Raw genomic sequence first — 17,129 nt, forward strand, 5'->3', positions numbered from 1 at the left:
TGTCTGTGTCTGTCTGTGTGTCTGTCTGTATCTGTGTATCCTTTTGTCTTTGGGTCTTTGTCCATCTTTGTCTGTCTGTGTCTGTTTGTCTCTACGTCTGAGTATGTCTTTCTGTGTCTGTCTGTATGTCTGTCTGTCTGCTCTGTTTGTCTCTACATCTGAGTATGTCTTTCGGTGTCTGTCTGTCTGTCTGCTCTGTTTGTCTGTCTGTCTGTCTATCTGTCTTCCTCTATGTCTGTATGTGTCTTTCTTCCTGGGTCTGTCTTTCTGGTTCTGTCTTTCTGTCTGTCTTTACGTCTGCGTCTGTGTTTCTGTCCGGTTCTGTGTCTGTTTGTGTCTTTCTGTCTGTTTCCTTTTCTGTGTGTCGGACTGTTTGTATCTGTCTGCCTGTCTATCTGTGTATGTGTGTCTGTCTGTCTTTGTCTGTTTTTCTGACTGTCTTTGTCTGTCTATCTGTGTCTGTCTGTGTCTGTCTGTCTGCCTATCTTTGTTTCTTTCTTTCTGTCCGCCTCTGTCTGTTTGTCTGTGTCTTTCCGTCTATATGTCTGTGTCTGACTTTGTTTTTTGTCTGTCTCTCTGTGTCTGTCGATCTGTCTCTCTATGTCTATATGTCTGTGTCTGTCTCTTTCTGTCCCTCTGTGTCTGTCTGTCTCTCTGTGTCTGTCTTTCTGTGTCTCTCTGTCTTTCTGTGTCTGTCTTTCTTTCTTCTGTGTCTGTCTTTCTGTATGCCTGTCTCTTTCTATCTGTTTTTCTGTCTATCTGTGTCTATCTGTTTCTGTCTGTGTTTCTCTTTGTGTCTGTCTTTTTGTCTATCTGTATCTGCCTGTCTTTCTGTGTCTGTGTCTTTCTGTAGGTCTGTCTCTGTCTGTCTCTGTCTTTCTGTGTGTCTGTGTCTGTGTGTCTTTCTGTCTTTGTGTCTATCTCTCTGCCTCTGTCTGTGTCTTTCTGTATTTCTGTCTGTATCTCTCTGTCTTTCTGTATGTCTGACTCTTTCTGTCTCTATGTCTGTCTTTTTTTGTTTTGCGTATGTCTCTCTCTCTGTGTCCTTCTGTCTGACTGTCTGTCTGTGTATTTCTGACTTTCTCTCTGTATGTCTTTTTCTGCCTGTCAGCCTGTCTGTCTGTCTCTGGTTTTTTTTTCTGTTTCTTTCTGTCTTCTTTATGTGTCTGTTTGACTGTCTGTGTCTGCCTGTCTGTGTCTGTGTGTCCGACTGTATCTGTCTGTCTGTCTCTTTCTGTGTGTTTGTCTGTCTATCTCTGTTTGTCTGTCTGTCTGTGTCTGTTTGTCTCTCTTTGGTTGTCTTTCTTTCTGTCTGTCTGTCTTTCTGTGTCTGTGTGTTTTTCTGGGTGTCTGTCTTTGTCCATCTGCATCTCTCTGTCCTTGTCTGTTTGTCTGCCTGTCTGTCTTTGCCTGTCTGTCTGTCTGTGTCTGGCTGACTGTCTGTCTTTCTCTCTGTCTGTGTCTGTCTGTATGTCTGTATGTCTGTCTGTGTCTATCTGTGTTTATTTGTCTGTCTATCTGTGTGTCTGTCTGTTTCTGTCTGTTCATCTGTCTCTGTCTTTCTGTGTCTGTCTGTATGTCTGTGTCTGTGTGTCTGTCTGTCTTTGTGTCTGTCTGTGTCTGTGTGTCTGTCTGTGTGTCTCTCTGTGTGTCTCTCTGTGTCTGTCTGTCTGTCTGTATCTGTCTGTCTGTGTCTTTGTGTCTGTCTTTCTTTGTCGGTCTGTCTGTCTGTGTCTGTCTGTGTCTTTCTATCTTTGTCAGTATGTCTTTCTTTTTGTGTTTTTCTGTCTGTCTGTCTGTTTGTCTGTCTGTTTCTGACTGTGTCTCTTTTTCTGTCGTATATCTAACTCTTTCTGTTTGTCTGTATGTCTCTCTGTGTCTGTCTAGGTGTCTTTCTGTGTCTGCGTTTCTTTATGTATGTGTCTGTCTGTGTGTCTGTCTTTGTTTTTGTGTCTGTCTGCCTTTTCTTTCTGTCTGTACATCTTTCTTTCTGTGTCTTTCTGTGTCTGTGTCTGTGTTTGTGTGTGTGTGTCTGTGTCTTTCTGTCTTTCTGTCTGTCTTTATGTCTGTATCTGTCTTTCTGTCTGACTGTCTGTGTATGTCTGTCTTTGTCTTTATATCTGTCTTTGTGTCTGTGTCTGTGTGTCTGTCTGTGTCTTTGTAGCTGTCTTTCTGTATTTTTGTGTCTGTCTGTATGTCTGTCTCTTTCTGTCTATCTGTCTTTGTCTGTCTTTCCCTATGTCTGTGTATGTCTTTCTGCACCTGTCTGTCTGGTCTGTCTGTATGTCTGTTTGTTTCTCTGTCTCTATGTCTGTATGTGTATTTCTGTCTAGGTCTGTCTGTCTGTCTGTCTTTATTATTATTATTTTTTTGTACAATTTTTATTAACATTTTTAAACTAACACTAAAAACATCAAACATCACATACATCAATTTTACTGGGTCAAGCTCCTACTACATATTTTTTAACATTCTAAAGTCAAATTCAAATCGATTTATAACAGTTTAAAAACATGTCTTAGTTTACGCCATGTCCAGTTTCTCCAGCCAATTATTGAAAGAATCCTGAGTTCAAACACTTGTTCAAACTCTGTTAGTTGTTTGTAGAATCCCCATGCTTTACAGTCTTTAGCATATCTCGATTGCATCTGCACCTTATATCACCAGGAAATATTAAGTCCCTGTTCTTGTATTTCTTGCTCCTGTTTCAGGCCACAATCCTTATCCAAGATATCATCATATCTTATGATCTTTTCAAACTTCAATACATTTGGATATACGAAAGCTTCCATAGGTGAAAGCCATCTTGATAATTTATTATACAGTTTTAGCTTTAGTTTTTCCCACACTGACATTAAAGATCTTCTAATAAAGTGACTCAGAAAAGAACCATGTGACTTAGCTTTTTCATACCACATATAAGCATGCCAACCCATCTGCAAGTCATGACCTTCAAGATACAAAATTCTCTTATTTCACAAAGTTATCTATTCTTTTAGCCACGTTAACACAGATGCTTGATAATACAACATCCAATCTGGAAGACCAAAACCTCCATTCCCTTTAGCTTCCTGAAGCAATTTTAATTTAATCCTTGGTTTCTTTTTTCTCCAGATAAATCTCAAGATTTGAAAATTTAGGTCATCAAAATTTTTTTATCAATTTTTACGGGAATCATTTGAAACAGAAACAGAAGTTTAGGTAATATATTTATTTTAACAAGTGCTATTCTTCCCATCAAAGATAATTGTAAATTGGCCCATTTTTCCAAAAAACCTTTAATATCCTTCAATAATTTATCATAATTATCTTCTTTCAAAGTGGTACATTTAGCTGTAAGATAGATTCCCTGGAGCTCCCTTGTTCCTGGAGCCTTTCTTTTTGTTCTCACATAAGTTTTTTAACTAACAGTTTAGTTTTTTCTCTATTTATTTTCATTCCCGTAACTTCACCATATTCTTCAATCTGTTGCAAAAGTTTAGGCATTGTTACAAAAGGTTCCTCCATTATAAAGACCAAATCATCTGCGAATACTTGCAATTTATAACTTTCGTCCCTAATTCTAGTGCCTTTGATGTCCTCGTTGTCCCTAACACATCTATTCAGTACCTCTAAAATCAAAATAAACAGGAGGGGTGACAACGGACAACCTTGTCTTGTGCCCTTTTTAATCTCTATAGGGTTTGAAAGTTCTCCATTAATTAAAATCCTGGCCGACTGTTTTTGATAAATTTTTCACCAAACTCCATTTGAATCATCTGTTGCATCATAAATTGCCAAGTAACATTATCAAAGGCTTTTTGGGCATCCATAAACAGTAAGGCCATTGGTTTTTCGGTATGTATCTCATAATATTCTAAAATATCCAAGATAGTTCTCAAGTTATTCATTTGTCTTTTAGGCAAAAAGCCATTCTGGTCTGGATGGATAAAGTCTATTAATAACTTCTTTAATCTTTCTGCAAGTATGTAAGCAAAAATTTTGTAATCCACATTTAACAGTGATATAGTTCGGTAGTTTTGAATCTGTGCTACATCCATATCTTCTTTTGGTATTAATATGATATTTGCCTCAGCCCAAGGAGTTGGTATTTTAGCATTTAACAGTGCTTCATTACATATATCTTTTAAGAGTGTAGCAAAAATTGCTTCAAAAGATTTGTAAAACTCGGCTGGCAGACCATCTGGGCCAGGGGTTTTGTCATTCTTCTGTTGCTTAATTGCTTCTATTACTTCCATGATTGTGACTTCTTGATTTTATAGCTTTTGGTATTTTTCTGGTAGTTTCAGTAACTCTTCCTTTCGATATATGTTCTTTAATTTTTTCGATTGAAATCTCCTCCTTCTGATATAACTTTGTAAAAAAGTTTTTCACTATTTTCTTGATTTGTGCACTCTGTACATGTAATCGTCCTTCTCCGTCTTTCAGTTTCACAATCAATCTCTTCTCTTTTCTTTCTTAACTTTATGTGCTAACCATCTCCCTGGTTTATTAGCTCTGTTTGGTCAACTTCATTTGTTTAGTAAGCTCATTTGTATCCAAAAGGTTTAACTTATGCTTTAAAATATCCAATTGAGACTTAAGACTTTGTTTTGATAGGTCTTCCTGCAGCATTTGTTCCAATTTCATCAACTCCTCTACTATCACTGCTCGCTCTTGTTTTTTCTTTTTACTTATTTGTGCTGAGTATGTTATTATCACTCCCCTGACATAGGCTTTAGCTGAATCCCTGCCATTCTGTAAAGAAGTCTCTTCTGGTTTATTTATTTGAAAATATACTTGCATTTCTTTATCTTTTCTATAAATTTTTTATCTTTTAACAATGTTTATCTAGGCTCCATCTGGGCGTCCTTACAGTTCCTTTTAGTGATAAAAATACCGGGTTATGATCTGCCCAGACATTTGCGTCTATTTCATCTTCTATCAGATCTGGTACTAAGTCTGGAGTTATCCAAACCATATCAATCCTAGACCATGACCTATGTCTATTTGAATAAAAAGAATATTTGGCAGAAGATGGGTTTTTGTGCCTCCAAGCATCTGTCAGTCTGAATTCTTCCATCATGTTAGAGCAGGACTTTGGGAGTATCCTCCTACCCTTTTTTCCTTTACTAACATTCTTATAATCCATTTGTTTATCCAGAATCGCGTTAAAATCTCCCATTAGACACATTGTCTGGAAATCCACTTGTAGAAGTAACATGTGTAATTTTTGGTAAAAAGTTTCCTGCTGATCGTTTGGTGCATATATTGCCACTAAGAGTACTTTTTTCCATTTAATTGTAATTTCAACCATCAGGACCCTACCCTCCTCATCAGCGAGAATAAATTTAGGGTCCAATTTTTCCTTCACATAGAGTGCTAGACCTCTTTTCTTTTGAGAAGTAGAAGAGACAAACAATTTTCCTAGTTTTAGGCATTCCAAAAGTTTAACACTTTGCTTCTTAATGTGTGTTTCTTGTAAGCAAATTATATCTAATTTTTGTTTTTGAAGTTGAGCAAAAACCCTTCTCTTAGAAGGTCCATTCAGTGCATTAACATTTAAAGAGAGGAACTCAATTCTCCCTTTTCTTTTTGCAGCCATATTTAAGAAAAATTATATAAATATATATGTATGTATATACATATACATGTCTACTTATTTTTCACCTTTACAGCTCTACTCTTTCTCTTCTCCTTTGAGTCCAAAATTTGTACTTCTTGTTGTGCGTCGACAATCGTTATTTCTCCTTCCTCAGAATGGCACTCTGTTAGTTCCATTGCTTCAGTACTTTTTTCTTCTTCTTTTGAAGTGCCTGGTTCTTCCTCTTCAAGCATAGCTCTAAATTTTTCATAAAACTCTTGTGCTTTGAGAGTTGAGTCTAATCTATATCTTACAGAGTTCCAAGTGAAAAATATTCCTTCTGGTGTTAATCACTTGAAAATAATCTCTTTCTTAATCAATTTCATAGAAGGAATAAGTATTTCTTTTGCCCATCTCTAACCCTCCATGATATTTGTTTCAGAACCTTCACTTCTTGGTGATCATCTGTCTTTAACGGTTTCTCACGTGTGGCCCTCAAAATATTGTCTCTAATAGACCTTAGAGAAAATTTGACATGGACTTCTCTCAGGAGTTTATTTCTTCTAGTGTAGCTTGAGTTGACCTTATATATCAGGTTGACCCCCAAATTCATGGCTTCATTATCTACTCCTAAGAGGTCTGCCAACATGTTAGTCACCAATTCGCACAAGTTCTCACCCTTCTCCTCTGAAATATTCTGGAATCTTAAATAATAAGATGCCTTTTCCATCTCTAGTATGGTCATGGCATCCCATATTGACTTACTTGTTTGTTTGATTAACTGTGTTTCTTTATCTACCGTCTCTAGCTTTTCCTGTGCTTGCTGTATTTTTTCGCATTCTGTTCAGCTTTGAGGCGAACATCAGATAGCTGATTATCTCCTTAATAGAGTTATCCAATTTATCCCACCGCTCTTTCTGTTCACTTGACATACTTTCCAGCCGTGTTACCATCGCTTCTTGAGAAGCTTGCATCCTCCCTTGAGATTCTTGCAAAGCTGTTAAGGCCGTCGGTATCACCAAAGTCATCGTTTGCAATTCCCTTAAGCTTTTTGCCATCTCTTCTATCTTAGGTTGGTGAATTGGGCTCTGAGCAGCTGAGGAGGGAGCTGAGGTGGAGCTTGGTATTTTCCTCATAATGAATGTTATTCACCAAAAAAAAGGGGGGGGGGAAATAGAGAAGAGAAGCGAGATTGAGAAAAAAGAGCTAAAGGGAAAAGGGCGGGGGAGAGAGAGCTTGCAGTAATTCTAGTGGCCACCAGGTGGCAGCAAAAATTGTTTTAAAAAATTCTTTTCTTCCCTTTTTTTTCCACAGTCCTCTCTGATTATCCAGTGTGGAATTTATTTTGGCAGTCATCCAATTTTTTCTTTCTTTTTTGGCAGAGGTCCCAGAAAAGGAGTAGATGGCGAAGAAAAAAAAAGCCACTCTCAACAAATTATATTCTAGTATAGCTTAATTCCACTGTACTTGTTGCTTTAGCTTTCGCTCTTGAGGAGGTTATAAGAACACAATTTCAGCTTTTACACAAGCCTTAAATCCTCCCCCGTAACATTAGATTGCCGCGGGGGGGAAAGCTTCCTCCCTCCCTCAAAGGGACTTTCCTTTCTTTGTTCTTGTGCCGATTAGCAACAAATACAGCTTTTCCACAAATATTCTTCAAAGAAGGGAAAGCAATGCTCGCCCAAAATAATCACAATAGAGAGAAAAACACCACACAGTATGAAAGTTTCTAGGCAGATATCCAAATATCCTTGGCAGCAATGCAGTACAGAGAAAGATCTTTCTATCATTCAGTTTATCATTCATCTTTACTTATTCACCCTTGGAGAGATTGAAAAAAAAATCTTCTTTGCTTACAAACAGCTCCATCTCTCTCCTTCATCTCAGTTGCTGCTGGCAGTTCCAGGGTGGGGGAACTCCCCTCCATCCAAAAGGCTTTTCCTTTTTTTTTTCCTTATATGAGTTAGCAAAAAAAACCACTTTCCCATGGGTAATATTACAAAAAGGAACAAGGGATAAATGTGTACCAGTAAATCTGAAGATTATACCTAAATTCCTAAACTAAACAATCGGCACATCGGAGACTCATGGAAGGCTGATGTCCTTCCTGTGTTCTCCGGCTGAATGATGCATGATTTTCTCCCAGCAGATATGGGATTCCAGTCCCACACCATCTAGGAGATTTCCCAAGCACTTTATCTTCAGCACCAACAGCGTTTAGATTGGGCTCGCGGCCCACCACGGGACATTTACCAGCATGATAACGGAGCTTCGTTAATCAAGTCTGTCTTGTCTGAACGCCATTACCCTGTCTGTCTGTCTTTATGTCTGTGTCTCTGAGTCTGTCTGTCTGTCTTTCTGTGTCTTAATGTATGTATTTGTCTGTGTGTCCGACTGTTTGTATCTGTCTGTCTGTCTGTCAGTGTGTCTGTGTGTCTATCTTTGTGTCTGTCTGTCTGTGTTTCTGTCTGTGTCTGCCTGTATCTGTCTGTCTTTCTGTGTCTGTGTGTCTGTCTATGTTTGTCTATCTGTGTCTCTCTGTCTGCCTGTGTCTGTCTGTCTTTCTTTGTCTATGTGTCTGTTTTTATCTTTGTCTGTCTTTCTGTGTCTGTATGTCTGTCTTTCTGTATGCCTGTGTTTGTCTGTCTGTGTGACTGTCTGTGTCTGTCTGTATGTCTTTTTCTCTGTTGGTTCCTGTCTGTATGTATGTCACTCTCTGTCTGTATGTCTGTGTCTGTCTGTGCCTATGTGTCTGTCTGTCTGTCTGTTTCTGTCTGCACGTCTGCCTCTGTCTTTCTGTCTGTGTCTGTCTGTATTTGTGTCTGTCTTTCTGTCCGTTTTTCTGTCTGTGTCTGTATGTCTTTATTTTTCTGTCTATATATTTGTCTGTAACTGTCTGTGTCTTTCTGTTTCTGTCAATATGTGTCCGACTGTCTGTTTGTTCCTCTGTGTCTGTCAGTCTGTTTGTGTCTGTCTGTATGTATGTCTTTGTCTTTCTGTCTGTCTGTTCCTGTCTGTCTATGACTGTGTGTCCGTGTCTGTCTTTCTGTCTCTGTTTTTCTGTCTGTCTTCATGTCTGTGTCTTTGTGTCTGTGTCTGTGTGCGTCTGTGTCTGTCTGTCTGTCTGTGTCTGTGTGTCGGACTTTTTGTATCTGTCTGTCTGTCTTTTACTGTGTGACCGTCTTTGTTTGTCTGTCTGTATCTGTCTGTCTTTGTCTCTGTGTCTGCCTGTCTGTATGTATGTGTCTTTCTGTCTATGACTGTTTGTGTCTGTCTGTGTCTGCGTGTCTTTCTGTCTGTGTCTGTCTTTCTTTCTGTGTCTGTCTCTGTCTGTCTGTCTTTCTGTGTCTGCCTCTGTCTTTCTGTCTGTTTCTCTGTGTCTTTCTGTCTATGACTGTCTTTTTCTGTGTGTCTGTCTGTTTCTGTCTGTCTGTCTCTATCTGCCTTTGCCTTTGTCTGTCTGTCTGCATATCTGTCTGCCTGTTTCTGACTGTGTGTCTGTGTGCCTGTCTGTAAGGCTCTGTAGGTCTCTTTGTCTGCATGCCTGTCTGTGTCTGTCTGCCTGCCTCTCTGTCTGCCTGTATGTCTGTGTCAATGTGCCTGCCTGTGTCTTTCTGTCTGTCAGCATCTGTCTGTCTATGTCTGTCTGTCTGTTTCTCTTTGTTGTATGTCTGTCTCTCGTTGTTGTCTTTCTCTCTGTCAGTCTGTCTATGTTGGTCTGTCTGTCTGTATCTGTCTGACTGTCTGTGTCTGTCTCTGTCCATTTGTCTGTGTGTCTCTCTGTATCTTTCTTTCTGTATGCATTTATGTATGCCTGTCTCTGTCCATCTTTCTGTGTTTGTGTGTCTGTGTGTATGTGTGTCTGTCTGTCTTTATGTCCATTTCTGTATATAAGTGTCTCTGTCTCTGTCTGTCTGTATCTGTCTGACTGCCTGTGTCTATGCATCTGTCTTTCAATCTGTGTCTGTTTGTCTGTCTGTCTTTTTGTGCCTGTCTGTTAATCTGTTTGTCTATCTGTGTCTGTATTTCTGTCTGGCCGTGTATGCTTGTCTGTCTGTCTCTATGTCTGTCCCTGTCTCAATGTCTGTCTGTCTTTGTCTGTCTGTCTTTGTTGTCTGTCTGTCTTGGAATTCTTTCTGTCTTTCTGACTGTATGTCAGTCTGTATGTCTTTGTCTGTCTCTTTTTGTCTGTCTGTGTCTTTCTGTCTGCCTTTCTTTATGTATATGTCTGTGTCTGTCTGTGTATGTATGTCTGTCTGGGTCTGTGTTTGTGTCTGTACGTCTGGGTCTGTCTGTCTGTCTGTGTCCGTCTGTATGACAGTATGTGTATCTGTCTGTGTCTGCATGTATGACTGTATGTCTCGGTCTGTCAGTCTCTTTGTCTTTCTATTTGTCTGGATGTGTATGTGTGCCTGTCTACGTCTGTGTGTCTGTCTGTGTCTGTCTTTCTGTCCCTCTCTAGCTGTCTGTTTCTCTGTCTTTGTCTGTCTGTATATGTCTGTCTCCCTGTATTTATGTTTTTCCCTGTCTGTCTGTGTGTCTGTCTGTCTGTGTCTGTGTGTCAGTCCGTGTGCCTTTCTGTCCGTGTCTCTCTGTCTCTCTGTCTGTCCTTCTGTCTCTCTCGATGTCTGTGTTTGTCTGTCTGTCCTTCTGTCTGTCTTTGTCTTTGTGTCTGTCCTACTGTCTGTTTCTGTCTTTCTGTGTCTGTATGTCTGTCTTTCTGTCTTTGTCTGTCTGTTCCTGTATTTCTGTCATTATGCCTGAGTCTTTCTGTATGACGGTCTCAATGTATGTCTGTCTTTTTCTATCTGCATTTCTGTGTCTGTCTGTTTGTGTATCTTTCTGTGTCCATCTGTGTCTTTCTGTCTGTCTGTGTCTGTCAGTCTTTCCTAGTCTGTGTTTCTGTTTGTCTTTGTGTGTCTGTCTGTCTTTGTCTGTCTGTCTTTCTGTCTATCTGCCTGTCTGTATGTCTGTGTCTGTCTTACTGTGTATGCCTGCCTGTCTGGCTGTTTCTGTCTGTCTGTGTCGGTGTCCGTCTATCTTTGTGAGTCTGTGTCTGGCTTTCTGTCTCTCTCCCTGTCTGTCTGTCTGTCTGTGTCTGTCTGTCTGTGTATGTCTTTTTGGTCTGTCTTCCTCTTTGTGCCTGTCTGTCTGTCTGTCTGTATGTCTTTCTCTGTCTCTCTGTCACTTTCTGTGCCTTTCTCTGTCTGTCTGTCTGTCTGCATAACTGTCTGTGTCTCTCTGTGTGTCTGTCTGTCGCTCTGTATGTCTTTCTGTCTTTTTCAATCTGTGGGTCCGTCTGTCTGTGTCTTTCTTTCTGTCTTTCTGTATCTGTCTTTCTTTCATTGTGTTGTTTTTCTCTCTGTGGCTGTGCATCTCTCCATCTGTGTCTGTCTTTCTTTCTTTATGTCTGTGTCAATGTGTCTGCCTTTGTCTGTGCCTGTCTCTCATTCTGTCATTTTGTCTACATCTGTATGTCTGATTGTAAGTTTTTTCTGTCTGTCTTTCTGTCTGTGTCTGTCAGTGTTTCTTTATCTGTCTGACTGTGTCTGACTGTGTATCTGTGTGTCTGTCTTTCATTCTGTGTCTGTCTGTACGTATGACTGTCTCTGTCTGTATGTCTGTCTGATTGCATCTCTGTGTCTTTGTGTCAATCTGTCTTTCTCTGCCTATTTGTCTTTCTCTGCCTGTTTCTCTGCCTGTCTGTCTGTCTCTGTCTGCCTGTACGTCTGTCTGTCTGTGTCTGTATGATTGTCTGTGCCTATCTGCCTTTGTCTGTGTGACTGTCTGTGAATGTCTATATGTTGCTGTCTTTCTGCCTCTCTCTCTATTTGTTTGTATTTCTGTGTTTGTCTGTCTATGTCTGTCTGTCTGTATGTATGTTTTTTCTTGTCTGCCTGTATATCTATCCGTGTGTCTGTGTGTCGTTCGGTGTTGCTTCACTGTCCGTGTGTCTGTCTCTGTCTGTCTGTCTCTCTGTCTGCCTGTCTTTCTCTCTATACATCTGTGTCAGTCTGTCTGCATATCTCTCTATGTTGTTTTGTGTGTCTGTCTGTGTATGTATCTTTCTGTCTTTCTATGTCTGTCCATCTGTCTTTCTCTCTGTCTGTCTGTAAGTCTGAGTCTGTCAGTCTGTCTGTCTCACTGTTTTTGTCTGTGTGTCCGTCTTTCTGTCTGTTTCTGTGTTTCTGTCTGTTTGTCCGTCTTGTGTCTGCTCTCCTTGTCTGTGTGTCTGTCTATCTCTGTTTCTCTGTGTCTGTGTGTCTGTCTGTTTCTATCTGCCTTTCTGTGTCTGTCTTTGTCTCTCTGTGTGTTTGTCTGTGTCTGTCTGTGTGTCTATCTGTCTGTATATCTTTTTCTGCCTGTCTGTGTGTCTGTATGTCTGTCTTTCTGTTTCTGTCGGTCTGACTGTCTGTGTCTCTCTGTGTCTGTCTGTCAGTCTGCGTCTGTTGTGTCTGTCAGAGTCTGTGTGTCTGTGTGTCTGCCTGTTTCTGTATGACTGTCCCTGTCTTTATGTCTGTGTATATGTCTGTGTGTCTGTCTTTGTGTGTCTGTCTTTCTGTCTGTGTCTTTGTGTTAGCTGTCTGTGTCTGTGTTTCTGTCTGTCTCAGTCTGGTTGTCTTTCTGTCTGTGTCTGTCTGTCTGTCTGTCTGTATGACTGTGTCTGTCATTCGTTAGGTTATGTCTGTATCTGTATGTCTGTCTGTGTCTGTGTATCTGCCTGTGTGTCTCTCTTTCTGTTTGTCTGTGTCTGTCTGTCTTTCTGTCTGGCTGCTTGTGTCTGTCTGTCTGTGTCCGTCTGTCTGTCTTTTGTGACTGTCTCTCTGCTATTTTCTACAAGATTTACGATGCAGCAGATAAGTTCTGGCAATGAGCTCCTCGCAGCTCAGTTGCCCCATCCTTTCTGAACTAAGCAGGAGAAAGTCACATGGATCTCAATATTTTCTCACGTCTTTCTGTCCGTGGGTGGGACAAATATTCCAATTGGTCTAACCTCCGCAATCTTCTCCAGAGCAGGGTGTTCTGTAAATTTCCCATTACATCTTCCTGTTCTCCGGGACTCTGCCCTGCTGCTTCAGATTCAGGAAGCGGGAGGGCAACTTGTTCAAACACCTCAGAATCTAGTGGAAGGGAAGCGCACCTTGCTCCAACAGCTCAGAGCTGGGTGTGGGGAGGCTACTCACTCGGAAGCCTCAGAGTAGGGCTTCAGAGCGGCTGTTTGGGCCCTGGGAACCAAGTATAAATCTCCTTGTTCCAATGCCCGACTCTCACTGTAAGCTTCTGGCCCTCTCTCGCATGGCAACGCCTATGTCGGGGTGTAAAGCATGACTGTCTTTTTGTCTTCTTTCTCTCTCTCCTCTCACTGTCTGTCTTTGTCTGTCTCTCTGTGACTGTCTATTTTATTCTAATGTATATATTTTAATTGTTATTGTCTTAATTTATTGTTGTGAGCCGCCCCGAGGCTTCGACGAATGGGGCGGCATAAAAGTGTTTTAATAAATAAATAAATAAATATTTGTCTATCTGTCTTTCTGTGTTTCAGTGTCTGTCTGTCTCTCTTTCTGTCTCTTTATCCATCTCTCTCTCTGTCTTTCTCCTCCCACGGTCTGTCTGTCTTTCTCTCTGTCTCACTGTCTCTCCTCTCACTGTCTGTCTCTGTCTGTCTGTTTGTGTCTGTCTTTCTGTCTGTGTGTTTCTGCCTCTCTCTCTCTCTCTCCCCCCCTCTCTCTGCCTGCCTGCCTGCCTGCCTCTATCTGTCTGTATTTCTGTCCATCTCTGTCTTTCTGTCTGTATATACATCTGTCTCTTTGTCTGTCTGTCTCTGTCTTTATTTATGACTGTCTGTGTCTCTCTGTGTGTCTGTGTGTCTTTCTGTGTGTCTGAGTCTATGTGTCTGTGTCTGTCTGTATGACTGTGTCTGTCTGTTTCTGTCTTTGAGTCTTTCTGTGTCTGTGAGTCTGTCTGTCTTACTGACTGTATGTCTGCCTCTGTCTGTCCATCTGTCTCTCTGTGTCTGTCCTTGTCTTTCTATGTGTGTGTCTGTGTGTCTGTCTCTCTGCCTCTCTGTCTATCATTCTGTGTTTCTGTCTGTCTGTGTGTTGGTCTGTATGTTTGTGTCTGTGTGTCTGTCTCTCTGTGTGTCTGTATTTCAGTGACTGCCAGTCTGTCTTTACATCTATCTGTCTGCGTCTGTCTGTCTTTCTCTTAGTCTGTCAGTGTCTGTTTGGATGTTTGTCCATGTCTTTCTGTGCCTCTCTGTCTTTGTTTGTCTGTGTGCTTGTCTGTGTGCTAGTCCATGTGTCTGTCCGTCTGTCTGCCTTTGTCTGTCTGTAAGTCTGTATGTCTGGGTGCTTGTTGTTTTATCTGTCTGTCTGTGTGATTGTCAGTATGTCTGTCTGTGTCCATCTCTCTGTACATATATGTCTGTCTGTCTGTCTGATGTCTTCCTGTGTCTGTCTGTCTGTCTGTCTGTGTCTGTCTGTCTGTATCTGTCTGTATTTCTTTTTCTGTCTGTCCTTACATCTGTCTGCATCTGTCTGTCTGTCTGTCAATGTCTCTTTGTCTTTCTGTTTGTCTGTGTCTGTCTCCCTGTCGGTCTATTTGTTTGTGTCTCTGTGTCTGTCTATCTATGTCTGTCTATCTGTCTTTGTTTGTGTGCCTGTCTGTGTGCCTGTCTGTGTTTCTGTCTTTGACTGCCTGTGTCTGTTTGCCTGCCTTTGTCTGTCTGTAACCTTGTCTGTGTGTCTTTCTGTCTGTGTGTCAGTGTCTCTCTCTCTGTTTGTCTGTCTTTCTGTTTTCTGTGTCTGTCTGTCTTTGTGTCCGTCTGTCTGTGTGTGTGTGTCTGTCTGTGTCTGTGTTTCTTTCCTTGTGTCTGTCTGTGTCTGTCGGCTGGTCTGCCTTAGTCTGTCTGTGTGCTTGACTGTGTGTCTGACTGTCTATGTCTGTCTGTTTGTCTGTCTGTGTTTCTGTCTGTCAGTGTCTCTCTGTCTGTGTCTCTCTTTGTCTGTCTGTCTTTGTTTGCCTGTGTCTGTCTGTTTCTGTCTGTCTGTCTGTGTCTGTCTGTCTCTCTGTCTGTCTGTCTGTCCACCTGTGTTTGTCTGCCTGACTGTGCCAGTCTTTCTTTTTATCTTTCTGTCTGTGTCTGTCTGTATTTATGTCTTTCTCTCTTTCTGTCTGTCCATGAGTCTTTGAATATCTGTTTGCCTGTGTCTTTTTCTGTCTGTATCTGTCTGTCTGTCTTTGTCTGTCTCTCTGTCTCTATGTCTTTGTCTGTGTGTCTGTGTCTGTGTGCTTGTCTGTGTGTCTCTCTGTCTGTCTGTCTGTGTCTTTCCGTATCTGTCTGTCTTTCTTTGTCGGTGTGCTTGTCTGTGTGCTTGTCTTTGCACCTGTCTATCTTTGTGACTGACTGTCATTCTCTCTGTGTCTATCTGCCTGTATGTATGTGTTTCTCTGCCTGTCTGGCCGTATCTCTGTGTCTGTCTGACTGTTTTCCTGCATGTCTGCCTGTCTGTATGTCTGTGTCTATCTGTCGCTCTGTCTCTTAATCTTTGTTTGTTTGGCTCTCTGTCTGTGTTTCTGTCTGTGTGTCTGTCGCTCTGTGTCTGTCTGCCTGTCTTTGTCTGTGTGCTTGTTTGTGTGTCTTTGTGTCTGTCTTTGTGTCTGTGTGTCTGTGTCTGTCCGTGTCTGTCTGTCCGACTGCCTTTATGTCAGTATGTGTCTGTCACTCTGTCTGTCTGTCCCTCTGTCCCTCTGTCTGTGTGTGTCTGTGACATTCTGTTTCTCTGTGAAACAGAATGTCACTGCCTTTATGTCTGTATGTGTCTCTGACATTCTGTTTCTCTGTGACTGTACGTGTCTGTCTTTGTCTGTGTGTCTGTCCATCCGTCTGTGGCTTTGTCTGAGTGCTTGTCTATGTGATTTTCTGTGTGTCTCTCTGTGTCAGTCTCTCTTTTTCTGTTTTTGTGCTTGTGGTGTGCTTGTCTGTGTGTCTGTGTGTCTTTGTCTGTATGTCTGTGTCCTTGTCTTTGTGCCTGTCTGTGTGACTGTCTGTCTGTTTATATGTGTGTTTCTCTCTGTCTTATGTCTGTCTGTGTCTGTCTTTCTGTATGTCTTTGTGTGTTTGTCTGTCTGTATATCTTTGTCTGTTGTCTGTCTTTTCGTCTGTTTGCATCCCTCTGTCTGTCTGTGTCTGCCTGCCTGTGACTGCCTGTGTCTGTCTTTGCCTGTCTGTCTCTTTGTCTGTGTCTTTCTGTCTTTGTGTGCTTGTCTGTGTGTCTGTTTTTCTGTCCTTCTGTCTGTGTCAGTCTGTCTGTCTATTTCTGTCTGTGTGCTTGTCTGTGTGTCTGCCTGTGTTTATCTGTTAGTATGTCTGTTTGCTCGTCTTTGTGTCTGTCTGTATATATGTGTGTCTCTGTCTGTCGGTCTTATGCCTGTCTGTGTCTGTCTGTCTTTCTGTATGTCTGTATCTGTATGTCTGTGTGTTTGTCTGTCAGTGTCTGTCTTTGTCTGTCTGTGTCTGTCTCTCTCTCTGTCTATTTGTTAATCTCTCTGTGTCTGTCTGTCTGTCTTTGTGTGCTTGTCTGTATGTCTTTCTGTCTGTGTCTCAGTTTCTCTCTTTCTGTATCTGTCTGTCTGCTTGTCTGTCTGCTTGTCTTTGTGTCCCTCTGTCTGTATGTCTGGCTGTCTTTCTGTGTCTATCTGGCTGTCTTTCTGTCTGTCAGTATGTCTGTGTCTTTCTGTCTTTCTGTGTCTGTTTTTTACATTTATGTCTGTATGTCTGTGTGTTTGTCTCTGTGGGTGTGTCTTTCTGTCTGTGTCTGTCTGTATGTTTGTGTGTCTCTGTCTGACTGTCTTTATGTCTGTATGTATTCATCTGCTTTTCTGTCTGTCTGTCTGTGTCTGCCTGTCTCTCACTCTGTTTTTCTTTGTCTGTGTGACTGTCTGTCTGTCTGTGTGTCTGTGTGTGTGGGTCTGTGTCTGTCTGTATTTGTCTGTCTGTGTGCTTGTCTGTCTGTGTGTCAGTTTCTCTCCGTCTGTCTGTGTCTGTCTGTCTGTCTTTGTCTACTTGTCTGTGTGCTTGTGTTTGTGTCCCTTTGTGTTCCTGTTCTCCGGGACTCTGCCCTGCAGCTTCAGATTCAGGAAGCGGGAGGGCAACTTGTTCAAACACCTCAGAATCTAGCGGAAGGGAAGCTGCACCTTGCTCCAACCACTCAGAGCTGGGTGTGGGGAGGCTACTCGCTTGGAAGCCTCAGAGTTGGGCTGCAGAGGGGCTGTTTGGACCCTGGGAACCAAGTATAAATCTCCTTATTCCAATGCCCAACTCTCACTGTAAGCTTCTGGCCCTCTCTTGCATGGCAATGCCTATGTCAGGGTGTAAAGCTCGACAGTCTGTGTCTCTGTCTTCTTTCTCTCTCTCCTTTCACTGTCTGTCAGTCTGTCTGTCTTTCTCTGTCTGCCTGTCTTTCTCTGTCTGTCTACCTGTCTATCTTTCTATCTGTCTGTCTGCTGTCTGTGTCTGTCTGTCTCTCTGTGACTGTCTAATTGTCTATCTGTCTTTCTGTGTTTC

Source organism: Varanus komodoensis, unplaced genomic scaffold (assembly GCF_004798865.1).
Source record: "Varanus komodoensis strain SLA01 unplaced genomic scaffold, ASM479886v1 scaffold410, whole genome shotgun sequence".
NCBI classification, from domain to species: domain Eukaryota; kingdom Metazoa; phylum Chordata; class Lepidosauria; order Squamata; family Varanidae; genus Varanus; species Varanus komodoensis.